This window comes from Pongo abelii, chromosome 4 (genome assembly GCF_028885655.2).
Source record: "Pongo abelii isolate AG06213 chromosome 4, NHGRI_mPonAbe1-v2.0_pri, whole genome shotgun sequence".
NCBI classification, from domain to species: Eukaryota; Metazoa; Chordata; class Mammalia; order Primates; family Hominidae; genus Pongo; species Pongo abelii.
Window position 1 is genome coordinate 153,530,410 of NC_071989.2, and position 15,042 is coordinate 153,545,451.

The window sequence follows — 15,042 nt, forward strand, 5'->3', positions numbered from 1 at the left end:
TCTACTGGATAGGAACAGGAGGAGTCTCTACATAGAGACATAAATATAAAGATAGCTATAGATATTTCCAGGGTTACTGTGCTGTTCAGCTTCACGGCATAGACTTCACATAGTGCAGGCAGCACACAGTGGCTCAGATGATTGCATAGAATGTATCATATTTGGTATTTGGCAACTTGTCATATAAGTGTATGTGAAAACACTTTTTTACATTTAAAGGCTACAGAGTGCTACGTTGTATAAATGCACCACAATTTACATAATCAATCCTCTATTGGTGTACATCTTAATCTATGGTTTCCCTATTCCAATAATGCTGTAATGAGCATCTTTTACATATATCTTTCTATGTTTTCCACTTATTTACTTCAGATAAGTACCTAGAAACATAATTGATGGATAAAAGCCATGCCTGTTTGTAATTGATGTACATCTCTCACCTACTGCATCTCAGCTACTGCATCAGTAGCTGATGCTCACATGAAAAATAAATATTAGATTGATTTTGTTGTTTGTTTTCTTCGTTAATGTTATGGCCAAGATTTTCATGTCACCTCCTTCAGACCAGTCCCCTATAAGAGTGTGTGTCTCCGTGTGTGTGAATAGTGATGGGCAGGGGGAGGTCGGCTGTTGTTGCAGACGCTAGCAACTTGTTCACTCCAGCCTTTTGCTGGGGTACCCAGCTAAATACCACATCGCCCATAGTTCCCTGCAGTTAAGTTTTTTCATGGGACTGAGATCTAGGCAATAGAAGGAGAAAGTGGGGATCATTTTGAGACCTGGCCCATAAGAATCCCCCCCAAAATCTCCTATCTCTTTTCTTTTCCTGTCTGCCTGCTGAGTACAGGGTAACATGGGATCTGGAGTGATTTCATAAAGCACAGCCTTTCTCCACCATCAGTCCTGACCCTTCTGCCAACCTGCTTCAGTCTATAATTGTGTGTTAAGCCACTGGAGGGTGTTTTTTTTTTTTTTTTTACACAAAAGCTGTCACATGGTAAATATTACACATGTGCCAGTAATTCTTGCAGTTCTTATTGGGAAGGAGGATGTTAAGTGTGACAGCACGAGGAGGTGGGTGAGTGAGCTCTTGAGATTCCAAAGTGTGGCTTGTAGAGGGAGAATTGAGAAACTTAGTAGTGCCTATGAATAACATGGATTTTATATCATCTTGCCAAATTCTCTGTCAGTTAAGATTTCAAGTTTTAGACAGCTTTTGCCTTCTCTTAAAGCCATAATTTTTTATTCTGTAAAAATTGATAACAACAAGAATAACAACTTTCTTTTGTTGACCAAGTACTCTGTGCCAAGTATTGTGCAAGCATCTTTACATTTATTGTTTTACATAATTCTGGCAAGAAACCAGGAAAACTGATTTATTACCCTCAATTTATAAGTGACAACATGGAGGCTTATGATGCTCAGGTTTATGCAATTAGAAGGTGGTAGTGCTGGGATTTAAGTCATAGCCTACTTGAATAAAAATATCTGGACTTAAATCACAACCATATTACATACCTCAGAGGCTTGTGGTAAGAATTAAATAGAGAAAAATTCTCAGCTCCTCAACCCCCCTTCCCATACAGACTCATGCTTATTGAAGCACTAGTTATCTTTCCTCATCCCTGCCTCTTAGCATAGATTTTAAGCCACCCTAAAGGGTATCTTTGTCAACAACTTTTTGCCTTAGTGATTGTACCTCAGTCATTAGATGTTCTAAATTGAATTTATGATTTTAGATACAACTGAAAGCCAAAATTTGTGAAATATTTTAGTAATCTTCTTACCCTCATACTTTTCTCTTGAAGTTTTCCAAAATTATATAGACTTCCAATGACTACACTAACAAGTAACTGCATTTATCATACTGACTCTGCAGATCAAAAGTTCTCTTGGTCAAAGATAATACCTTGAAGGTACATAAAGGAGTTTGTGCAATCTCCTTTTTGGTACCATCCCCAAATAAAATCTGATTAAAAAAAAACACTTGCTATCATTTTGGTACACAGAGAGAAACACACACACACACATGCACAGAAATATGCTTTACCTTGTAATAAAAAATACAATACCTTCTTTCAGCAAGATTGTTTCTTTGCTTTGTTGTTGTTGTTGCTGTTTGGTTGGTTCGTTTTGCTTTTTGTTTGTTTTTCTTTAAAGGGCTTAATTAAATCAATTCATTCTTTTGGTGGCCCATGGAATAAAAAGATTCACTGCTTAACATATTATATTTTACTAAAGCATCCTGGTTTCACAGCCAACGCCTAATTCCAATTCTGTAATAATAACAGCTGCTGTTTGTAGACCTTGTATTATGTGCCAGAAAATCAAGCAAGTGCTTCATATGACACAACAACCTATGAGAAAGATTCTATTGTCATCTTATCCTATCTTACCAAAGTGGAAATTAAGCTTATAGAAGTTAAATCACTCCCCAGTAGTGAGCCGTCAATAAGGGGAAAGGTCTGCCTGTCCCAACAGTCTGAGCATTTGACTTTTACGTATATTACTCTCTCACCTTTCTACTTTTATGGCTGAGTCCACATAAAATAGATATTAAAACTAAGGGTGTAGATGTATCGAGTGCTTATTGTGTGCTGTGTACTATTCTACATCATTTACATCATAATTCCCTTTACTCTTACCTACGAATTATGTATGTCATTTGTCCGCATTTTATAGATGAGAATTCTGAGACCCAGAGAAGTGGAGTAACTTGTCCAGACTACACAAGTGAAATAGTAATAGATTCAAGATTTGTGCTAAGTCAGTCTAACTGCAAAGCCGATGCATTTAGTCACACAGTGTACCACCCAGAGTAAAAATGTGTGGAGACTCCTCTGCGCCTCCTGCTTGGAACTACTTAACATACACACTGTCTTGTGTTTTTCCATCCCCAAAGAGCAGATACTGCTTCAACACATTCTATGGTTTTTTGTTTGTTTGTTTGTTTTTTACTAATACAGAAAGGCTTTTCTTCTCTCAGCATCCACACACAAAGAGAGCAAACATCATTTATTTATCTCAAAGAAATCTGGAAATCCCAGGCCTGACTAGCCTCCAAATGCCCCTCAAGTGGAAATTTTGAAAGCAAGAACATGTTGCTATTTTTGACTGCCTCTCCATTCCCACAGTGCTCTGCTTTTCACTCTCAATTGCTCTTGCTCTCAGCGTCTACCAACCCCATGGCTTTTGTAGACTACTTATTCATCATAATGCACAATTGCATTCCCTCTTGTTTTATTTAGCACAAGTATGCACTCTCCAGTCCTTCCTCCACCTCTTTGTCCATTTAGTTTTCATATCACCTACTGGTTTGCTGGATCCATAATATATTTCTAATGAGGTAGGACACATTCAGAAAGGGCCAAGAAAACTAATAAGAGCTCATTCAAAAACCATAGCTGTCTGCTGCTACTTGAGATTTCCCTGGGATTTATGCCCTTAGAATCCCACTGCCCCACACTCCCTGTCATCTTGCTTAAATTCTCCCAACAACCTTCCCTTTACCTATCACAAGGATCACTAAAATAATTATGTAGCTGGGCACAGTGGCTCACACCTGTAATCCCAGCACTTTGGGAGGCCGAGGCAGGTGGATCACCTGAGGTCAGGAGCTCGAGATCACCTTGGCCAACATGGTGAAACCACGTCTCTACTAAACATACCAGAAAAAAAAAAAAAAAAAAAAAAAACACTAGCTGGGCATGATGGCCTGTGCCTATAATCCCAGCTACTTGGGAGGCTGAGGCAAGAGAATTGCTTGAACCCAGGAGGCAGAGGTTGCAGTGAACCAAGATCGCACCACTGCACTCCAGCTTGGGCAAAAAGAGCAAAACTCCATCTAAAAAAAAAATTGTTTAAATGGATAATCAAAGGATTATAATGTTTTTGTCCCAATATTAATAAGGATCTTAGGATTCAGTGGCAGGAATGGTGGATTCAGAATTAGAACTTCTCAGTTCTATGGTCATTTCCTAGGTATAAGATTTGGCTCCCCATCCCCTGCCCCTGTAAATTGGAGATAAGTACACCTGCTTACCTAAACATTCCTCAGAGGGTTTTTGCACAGTCACCTTCGGCTATGCAAAAGAGAGAATTATGGAATTTTTAAGGGCTCTACAAATAGAACCCCCTCTGTGTGAGCTCTCCACTGCTTAGTAAGGCCCAGGATTTGCGGGAACCACGGTCAGTAGGATATACTACAGCTGACAACACAATCAACTGACAGAAACCATTACTGAGTAAACATTTACGGAGCATTTGTTATATCTCAGTCACTTCACTAGGTGCCAAAAAAACAAAAGATTTTCTATGATATAGAAAATCAGTGAAAGCATGCTATGGAAACCTGTTCCTTACTGGGCACCTTGATGGCTCCTAGGCACAAAACAGTGAAAGAAAGAGCCCCATGTGGTATAGCCTACTAGACGACAAGCAAACAGAAAATTTAAACATACTGAGGTGGAAAAAGTAGAAGATTCTATGGCAACACATCAAGGGACACTTGATTTAATCTAGTGGTATAGAATGTATCACCACAGATAGTGATACCTGAAGAAAGTTGTTTTAGTTTCCTATGGTTGCCATAACAAAGTCACACAAATAGGGTGGCTTAAAACAACAGTATGCTGAGAGTTCAGGATGCCAGAAATCCAAAATCAGCATGTACACAGATTGTTTCTTCTGGAGCCTCTGAGGAAAGGCTGTTCCATGCCTTTTCCCCAGCTTCTGTGGGTTGTGGGTAGTCTTTGCTTGGGGTTGTTTGGCTTGCAGATACATCACTCTTGTATCTGACTCCATCTTCATATTACCTTTTCCTCTGTGTCTCTCTATGTCCCTTTCTGTCCCCTATAAGGACACAAATGGATTTAATGCCCATCTTCATCCAATATAATCTCTATCTCTACTCTAATTACTTCTGCAAAGACTTTATTTCCGAATAAGGCCATATTCTGAGGTTCCAGATGGACATGAATTTTTGGGAGGCATTATTCAACTCACTCCAAAGGAGAAGGAGCCATTTTAGAGTAATTGAGAACAGACTATGCAAAATCCTAGAATGAAGAAAGATTATGATGCACTGAGAAATTTGATTTTTAAAGTCAATATGGTTGAAGGAAGGAAGGCAAGGGGGAGTTGAAAGAGACAACAATGGACAGAAAGGAGAAACTTGTCAGTCAAGCTGAGGAATTTGGACTTTCTTCTGAGAATAACAGGAGACAATGACATGTGATTCAAATAAAGGATTGACATGAGACTCTTTAAGCAAGATCCTCCTGGCCTTGGGCAGAGGATCAACTGTGAAGGGATTAGAGGACAAGAGTCCAGTTGGAGGCTGCTCTTGGTGTGGAGTGAGGGAAGGTGATGAATTGTGTCATAGGAGTGGCAGTAGAGGGAGAAAGATGTAGCAGGCTTGGGGAAAAAAAAGATTGAATCAATAAGGACTTGCAGGAGTTAAGACAAAGGCATAGAGTTATAGATTGTTATACAACTTATTTTTGACAATTGTTTTTCTTTAATAGCTGGCTAGATTTCCCATTGACCACAATGATTTTCCTCAGAGATACAATTGTTTATTAGAAAAAAAGTGACACTATTGGGACAATTTATTTGAATATTCCTGTGTTAGAATTATTTTGCTTTGAAGTAATCGTAATTGAGTTTAAAATAATGTAAAAAATAAATAAATAATGGGATGTGTCTACTAACATCCTGGGAAGTGAGATACAGGCTTGGCTAGGTCTAATGATTCAAACACCGTCATCATAATTATTATTTTTTCTTTCCTTTAACTCTACTTTTTCCCCTGCTGGTGGGAACAAAGGTTGCAGTAGCTCCAGCTCACATCAACTTTATACTCAAAATCTCCCAGAAAAGAGTCTCCCCCACTAACTTTGTTCAGTGTCTTGGAGAAAAATTGAATTGTTCCAGCTTGGATCTTCTTTCCACCCCCGAACGAGTCCCTGCCCTGCAGTGAAAGGAATATTCTGGTAGGCCTGGATTGTGTGCCTAAATTTGAGCATGAGTAAGCTTCATCTGAGCCTCATGGACCAAGCAGATTACTATGAAATTGGTGAAAGAAACTTCCTCAAATGAAAGGCTGTGAAATGCACAAAAATAAAACTAACAGACACTTAACTAACAGACATACACTGCAATGGTGTCAAGCAATCATTTTAAGACAAGGTAAAGACTATGAATTCATAATTTATTACATCAGTTTATGCTATTTCCTAATTCATCCATCCATCCATTCTTCTATTCATCCATTCACAACTTGTTTATGAAGCACTAGGCATTTAAAAGGGGCCAAGGAAATCAACACTGAAAAATATTTTTGTCTTCAAGTTGCTTATGATCAAAGAGGGAAAACAGATGCTTCATAACTTCTAGGCAAGCCCGAATAAAATACCGAATAATGGTATAAATAACAAACTTTCAAAACATGAAATATGGGATAAATATTCCATTTGGAAGCTCAAGAGCAATGTTGTGGGGGAAATGACATTTCAATGGGGAATTAAAGAACAAATAAAGATTTCAGTAACTACAAGACTGTTCCAAACTGACGGAACACTAGGAACAAAAGTCTAGGATGTGTTAATTTGCTTAGTAGTTGAAGAAAATGATGAGAGACTTGTATGGCCAAACGCGGAATGTCTAGAGGATTAGAGAAAGGAATATGACCAGAAAGGTAGTTGCTTGGAGAAAAACTATGGAGGATCATGAAATCCAGAGCACAGAAGGTCAACTATTTTTTATAGATATTTTGGAGCCAGTACAGTTTGCTGGTAAGAAGTTGAATAATTTGTGAAATAATCTGTGTTTCAAAAGATAACTCAGAGAAAAATGGCTTGTACTCATGGATGCTGTGCTCCCCAAAGTCAGTTCAACTCTTTTGACCTTTCCATTTAGCTTTTACATTTCTGGAAATCTGGAAAGAAATCAGGTATTTTTAAATATTTAAAAACCACTTCCTCTGAAGAAAAGAGGTCTTCAGTAGTTGAGCACTTTAGTAGTAAAAATTCCAACTGCCACCTTTCCTAGAGAAGAAGCCAAAGCTCTGCAATTTCATGGCCTGCTTTGCTTCAATATACTCAAGACAGGAAGTTGCAGCAAGGTCACGAAATGTAGAGTCACAAACACATTCACGTTCTTACCTAGTGCCATTTCCAGACCCTTTTAGCACTCTTAGAGCTTTTGTTCGATAGAAAATAAAACTGCATTTTAGCAGTTAGTTTGTGAATATATGTTTGTTCCATTTCCATCTCTGTTAACCATGCCATCATTCCCACTTTCTTTGTCAAAAGAAGAGAAAAATTTAAGGAATTTTTGTATGGGGGTATGGAGGAAGTAATCTTAAAAACAACCGCACTTTGAAAGAAAGTGAAAAAATGTTTATCTTCAGATTTTATTTTTTTCTTTTTGGGGCAAGTGTTCAAAGACATCAGCATACAGTTGTGAGTTGATATACGCCATGCAGGAAAGAAAGTCATTGGAATCATAAACTCATGGAGAATGGCATTTCTCAATCTGCACTGGTGATAAGGCGTTTCATATAACCACACCACCCCTTCCCTGAAGACACAAACAGCCCCCACATGAGATGTGATCCTTTTGGTTGGCAAGTGGGATGTGAGCGAGAAGCCCTTTGAATATAAGGCATCAGTTCTCACTTTGGAAGGTCTGGCTTACACAGCCACCCCAGCCAATCCCACACATTCTCACGATCACCATAAGGAGAAATTCATGGAGTGTTGTGTTAAAATAAGAAGAAACTTTGTAGACCACCCGTGTGTGTGTGTGTGTGTGTGTTTCACGGAGAAAATGAAACAATTGAGAGATGTCATCTACTGTAGGTGAAGATTTATGACAAAACTATAAATGCTGAAGTATATAGTCCCTTGTATATGATGGGACTTTATAATCTAGAAAGCATCTTCATTCCCAATCTTACCTCCAGTTCTCATAGCAAGTCCTTGAAATGTGGCTTATTCCCACTTTACAGAGAAGAAAACTGAAACTTAGAGGGGTTAAAGTAACTTCTCTAGAACAAAAGAGACGGCAAGAGTTGAGTTGAGACTGGAATTGTGATATTCTGAATATTAGGCTGCAGCTCTTACCTTGATATTGCATTGCCTCTCAAAAAATTTCACCAAATTACCCCTTGTTTGGTATTTGTTGTTATAAGACATTCCAAAGGAGAATTTCATAAGATTTCCTTGAGTTCCCAGGAAATCAGCAGCACTGAGTGCAAAACTGCATGGGAATAAACATAGAATAGCTGTTAGCACTGTTTCTGTCACAGAAGAAGGATAATATAGCTGGGGTCACCAGACAAGCACACATTAAATAAACAGAGAACAACTCAAAGTGGGCCACAGCTAAGTGCTGAATGATTATGGCAACATTTGATATCAAAAGTGATAGAAGGGAGTGATGATTAAGCCTAAAGAAATCAGGAAAGGTTCACAATGATTCTAACAGAAGGATAAAAATCTAGGACTTCTGTAGCATGCACACCTTAGCACAGGATCCCAGTACTATCAGCCTGTGACTTTGGTAAGTCATTTAAATCTTCCAAACCTCCATTTCTTCATCTGCAAAATGTGACAAATCCTATATCTGAGGGTTGTGGTAAGGACCGAATGGGATAAAATATCGAGTCCTTAGCATAAGGCATGACACACAAACATTTCTATAAGGCCTTATTAAGCATGTGGAATTTAGACTGACCTGGCAGGAAGGGGAAGACACTAGGGGCAGCTTCCACTTGGTGCATGTGCTAATGAAGTAGAGAACACAGCTGTGCATCTCTGTGCCTAGTTTTGGCATGCTGCTCGGCCAGCCGGTTTGCTTGAGCTGACTTTGGCAGTCTAGGGCACACTAACAGAGAGGTGTGAAAAGCTCTGGGCTGATTGTCACGCCAAAGGAAGGCATCAATATTTGTAAATGAGTGCTTTTAGAGCTTGGGAAAAGCTCAAGCCTGGATTTATAAAGGAAAATAATGGAGCGCTCTGAAACCAAACATCAATACTTCTGAGGAACTGATGGCTAGAAACCGGAGGTAATCTGGCTCCTATGAGGATGCCAAAAATTTTCCCAGAAGCATGAACAAATCTCTAGGACAGATTCTTTGTTTTCCTGCAAGTGATCACATAGAAAGCCTTCTTGATCATACTAGTGCAATTCAAATATCTATTTGATATTAGTTAATTTTACTATGGATAGAGGTAATGGAATAGAAACACTACAGACAATAATGGTAAGTACATGGTTTAGTAACATAAATGTGTTTTATTGAGGAACAGTACAACTCTGGGGAAAAAACAAAACAAAACAAAACAAAAAACTGAAGAGGTATGGAAAGAGGCTGGAGGGTTGTATTAGACTACTGGGCTGCCACCCAGTAGTCTAATACCAAAAATACCACCGAGTGGATGGCTTAAACAACAGAAATTTATTTTCCCACAGTTCTTGGTGCTAGAAGTCTAATATCTGGATGTGAGGGTTGGTTTCCTCTGAAGTGTCTTTCCTTGGCTTGTAGATGGCTGTCTTCATGTTCACACGGCATTCTCCTTCTATGTCTGTCTGGGTCCAAAATCCTCTTCTTACAAGGACACCCATCATATTGGGTTATGGCCCACATTAATGACCTCATTTCAACATAGTTACCTCTTTAAAGATCCTATATCCAAATACAGTAACATATTGAAGTACTAGGGATTGGGACTTCAACACAGGAATTTGGCGAAGATACAATTTAACTCATAGCAAGGACACTAACAAACATTGGAGATTTCTACACAGGTCAAGAAACAAAAATTGGGGTTCCATTTTTTGGTTGAAGAGACAAAATGAGAGAACTAGAAGGCCTCATCAACAGGACACCAATCTAGAGCCATGGTGAGCACTGTCTGGAAGGAGTTTCCTGTGACAGAGGAAAGATGACTAGTTCAGGGGACAGTCATGTCTAGTTTTGAGTCAAATTGTTCTCATCTCAATTAACATGACTTTATAATATCTTCAGTTTTCAAGCAAAGTTTACTATTCTGATACAATTTGGTTTCAGTCTCTTGTTAGCACTATCTTGAAAATAAAGGAAGGTGCTATGTCAACATTTTAAGCAAAACAAAGAGAAGAAAGTTAAATGACAAGGAGAGGTAGAGATAAACATCCAAAAACAGTAGGGTGAGGAATTAGAAGTTACAATGCAGAGCAAGAATGACAAAAATCAACCAGGACAGGCAAGCACTTTTTGGAAATATTTAGATATATTCTGAGAGGTTGGATTTTTTGTAGTCATGCAAAATGAGGTTGACTTCTTTCATTTTGTATGAAGTTTACCTGCTATTTAAAAGGTCCTAAGCGAGAAACCATGATTCCTCTAGAAATACATAAGAGAGGGTAGAAGATTTAAGACTGTAGAAGTTGACACATCAGTTAAATAGTTTTTTGTTGTTGTTGTCTTTGCTTTCAACTTTGAACTTTTGCACAATGTTTCCAGCTTCCAAAAATGCTTTTATTTAAGCCGATACTTTCAGAAGATATTCATTTGGAATTGTTTTGGATGGCATAAGCAGAGCTATCCTCTAACTAGGAACAGAGTAGAACATGTGTGACCAAAGTCAGAAAGTCCCACCTTGAGCCACAGGGTAGATGAGTCTAAAAGTTTTTTACAGTAAGGATAGGAAGGCAAACTCAAACTGTGAGTAGGTAAGTCCTCTACTCAAAATTTCCATGACTGCTCAGTTCATTAGCATGAAATTCAGTCTCCTCATCACAGCCTACAAACCCCCACCTGATCTGTCTCACCCACTGCTGCAACCTCATTCTGTGCCACCCTTTTCTTCTTCACACTGCGCCTTATACACTGGCCTTCCTTCTCCCCTTTCAACATGCCAAGCTTACTTCTGCCTTAGGGCCTTCATCGAGGGGTCCACCCTACACTTCTTTCTCTTCCTTCAGATCTGTGCACAATTTCTCCTTCGTGTCATTCAAATCTCAACTCAAATATCATCTTCTTAGGTAAGTTTTCTGTGATTAAAGAAGCCATCCTCCCATCTCATCCTTATTCATTATTATTTACTACTTTTCTCTCATGTATTTATTCATGAATTTTGTGTTTATTATCCATTGGAATAGATACTTCTTAAGGAGAAGCACATTATTTTCTTATTTTCTGCTATGTTCCCAGCAGGGAAACCTTCATTCAATGAATGAATGACTGAATGAGTGAATATCACCTTCGTCCATGCTCAAGGACATAGCATCCATACATGCACAAACCTTGTCATGCAAATTGGAGAACCAGATATTCAAATCATTCATCTTTAGCTAAAAGTTTAATCTCTTCCTTACTAATCTTCTTATTCATATTATGTCTCCTCCACCCCCCAAACACAGCTTTAAAGTAATTTACAAATCATAGAATCACTAGACTTGGAAGAGCAACTAAAGTTTATACTGCAGTTATCCTACTCGGTCTTTTATATGCTATTGCATTGTTTCTACCAAGAGGTTTTCTAGCGTCTATGAGAATACTTCTAGTAAAGGACAACACCCCCACCAAAAACTTGTCCAATTTATCAGCTGAAAACTTTCAGTGTTACAGTTGGTGCAAATAGAAAAAATGAATTTCATTTTATTCTTTTCATTTATTTAGTTTCTCACTCAACACATTTTTTTTATTTATTATGTAAGCATCTCCTGGCAAATGAATACTATATTGTAGTTACTACAATACAGCAGTGTGTAAGAAAAGCAGCCTCTTCCTTTATAGAGTGTTCAGGCAGCTGGGGAAATAGACACTGTGTACATAATTACAGGAAAAGTACTGGAAAAGGGGTAGAGAGTGCCACTAGAACTGATAACTGAGGGACATAGCCTGGACAGGAAGGGAGGAGCATGCATGAAGCCTAAAGGATAATTATGGATTAGATAGCACAAGTAGGAGCACCAAGGAAGTGCTAGAAGAAGAAAGGGCAGTTCCAACCAAAGGAGAAATATGTCTGGAGTTTCCAAAACTAGAGGGAACTGAGTACGCTGCCAAGGCTGTAGCATGAAATTACATAGACATGCGAGTGTTCACTTCCTCAATGACCCCACTACAGGAGAAGCAAAGACTAAAGGGCAAGGCAATGGGACTGGAAGAGGGGAAAGAACAGAATTATTCAGGAATATGTCAGCCATCTAAGACTCTGAACTCTTTGTTTAAAGTGATGTGAAGTTATTGAAGTGTTACACGATCGGGAAAGACATGAATTGGAGGGAAGCACATGTGAACTGGAGAGGCCACTTATGAAGCTGTGGTAGTAGTCCAGACAAGTGATGCAAATGGCATACACTAGAGCAGGGGAGAGTTGAGATGAAGAGAAATAGATTTAAGAGATACTTGGGAGGTAGAACCTACTTGTTGATACTAGTTCCCTCTGCTGTATTATACAACATAAGTAGCTTCACATGTCCACCTGACCACACTTCAGCTTTTTTAAGACAAACCGTGTCATTCTTATCTGCTTTCCTAACTTGGACTTATGCAAGTAGCAAAGTCATGGATATTTCAATGGTCATCTGTTGACTGTGGACTGACATCCTCTACCATTCTCGTTATTTTAGTCCAAATATACACTCTGTCAATATGTATTGGTGGTATATCTCACGATGCCTCCAAGTATATATATCAACCCTCAGGTGGTAAAAAGAGCAAAAGAATGATAGCTGGAAGAAGCAAATTCAGAAGACTAGAAAAATAAGAGAAAGAATCATTTGGTTCTTCAAGAACTATTTGGTTATTTGAAATCTTCAAGAACCAATCATATTCCATTAGAGTTCAAGACTTGTTTTGGGAACCAGTATACACTAAACTTCTTTGCATAAAAAGGTATGACACAAAGATTGACCGATAGATTCTGAGACTAAAAACAACTTTAGAAACAGTACTCAGTGAAGCAAAAATTATTCCTGTCTTAAAAGATGGGCCTATTTTTCATGTGATCACAGAAGGGGGTGATTGCTGAGAACAGAAACGCAGCCAGGTCCATCAAAAATACCAATCACAGGGACACATTTATTTTGAACCAGCATATTCTGTTGACATCTCCCCAGGAGAAAGTACAAGAAACTGATATTAGCTTTAGATCTAAGTTGAGACAGCAGCATGAAATCATATGGACATTCGGATGTTATCTTCCCCAAAGAGTTTCATTTTATATAAATTGCAGGAAACCTGACACACATATTAAAATTTACTACCGTTGAGTAAGAGCTAGGAAAAAAAAAAAGGAAAAAATGTTGCTTCTAGTAATAACATCCATTATCACCTGATACACGTTTTTTCTCTTGGGGGCATTTCATGACATAGATTTTCACATTCAACCAAAAACGTTTTATTTTCAATGAAAATACATCAGATGTATTCAACCACAGAGAAGATTTGGCTAAAGTAAATGAATACCCTGTTTCTCTCTCTCTCTCTCTTTCTCTGTTTCTCTCTCTGTGTGTGTGTGTGTGTGTGTGTGTGTGTGTGTGTCTTTTCTTAATGTTCACCTTTATCATCATCAGTTTCGTGCAGTCACTCATCTATCAGCAACATTTATAACAGTGTCTACTTTGAGCAAGAGCCTTCAAACCCAATGTCTGTTCAATGAGAATATCTCAGAACACCTGAGGAAAAACCCTTCGAGCTCTACAAGCTCATTTGTCTGTCATAGCCCACAGTGTTTCCAAACACACTGCAAGAATGAAAAACTTAAAAGTTGCTACTCTAGGTTGCTCTGCATGGTCATTTCTAACTTTGACCAAAGATTCCATGTGTAAATATTAAAAACAGACTTGGGAGAATGTTTACTCATATATTACTGCAGAAATCATAAACTGGTACATCCTACTTGAAAAGTTATTAAAAGCTTTAAAAATGCCCCCAAGTCCATTTCCAATAAGATCACTCTTGGAAAGCTATCCTATGGAAATATCCAGAGACTAACATTATATATGTGAAGAGAAATGTGACCAGAAACCAAAATACCATCAGTAGAAGAATAATAAATTTAAAGATTTAATTATTATATTACCTCTTAATTGATGCATTGATATGCAACTCATAAAAAAGATATTTTCAAAGGCCAATCCTACAAGGCTTGGGCTTAAATGAAGAAGAGAAGTCATGCAACTATACACATTCATATCCATTTTATATTTTTAAATTATATATGTAAGTATAACAACATATATAATAAAGTTGAAATCACAGTGTTGGGTACATGGTAGGAACCCAAAAAATTAATTATTGAACAAATGAATTACCTACAACAAAATGGGAGATGGGTTTGGGGTGACTATAATTCTTCTTTATACTTCTCTGAATTTTCCTACTTATTTACAATGAGAAGTTAATTCTTATAATAAGAAAGCCTCTGCAAGATGAGTAAGAAGAGAATTATTTGATATGAGAAGAGTATCATGAAAAAATTGAAATGACTTGATCAAGTTTGTACAGTCCTAACAATCTAGCTAGGGCTGCAATGTAAACATCTTCCATTCTGGGCAAGTATATTTTCCGTTAAGCAAAACAGAAGTTTCTCTGAATTTTTCTTTGAAGTCCAACCCTAAGCTCTCCCTTACCACCATTAAATGAGAGAAGATCCAGTTGCCTGCAGGTACAACTCCTAGTGAGTCTCTTCTCGGCCTTTCAGACCAAGGTCTTGACCATGGTTGGAAATTCGAACTTCAGCTCATGCCCCTTTGGTTTCCTGCTAGGGAGGACTCTGAGCAGAAGTGTGTCACAGGAACAGCAAAACACAGGCAGCGGGAAGAATAATTTCCCAATGGAAGTATTTCCTACAAAATAGCTGGTCTGCCCCTTAGGGCGTTATATTTTAATGTCTGCCAATGTTGTTTGACTTGAACTTGGTTTTAAAGACTAATCAAGAATATACTTTTAAAAATAATGACTGTTTCCATTTCAAAATAATTATTTGCCAAACACTATGCTTAATGCCTCAGGTGATTGATGTCATAGAATCCTTACAAAAGCTTTGG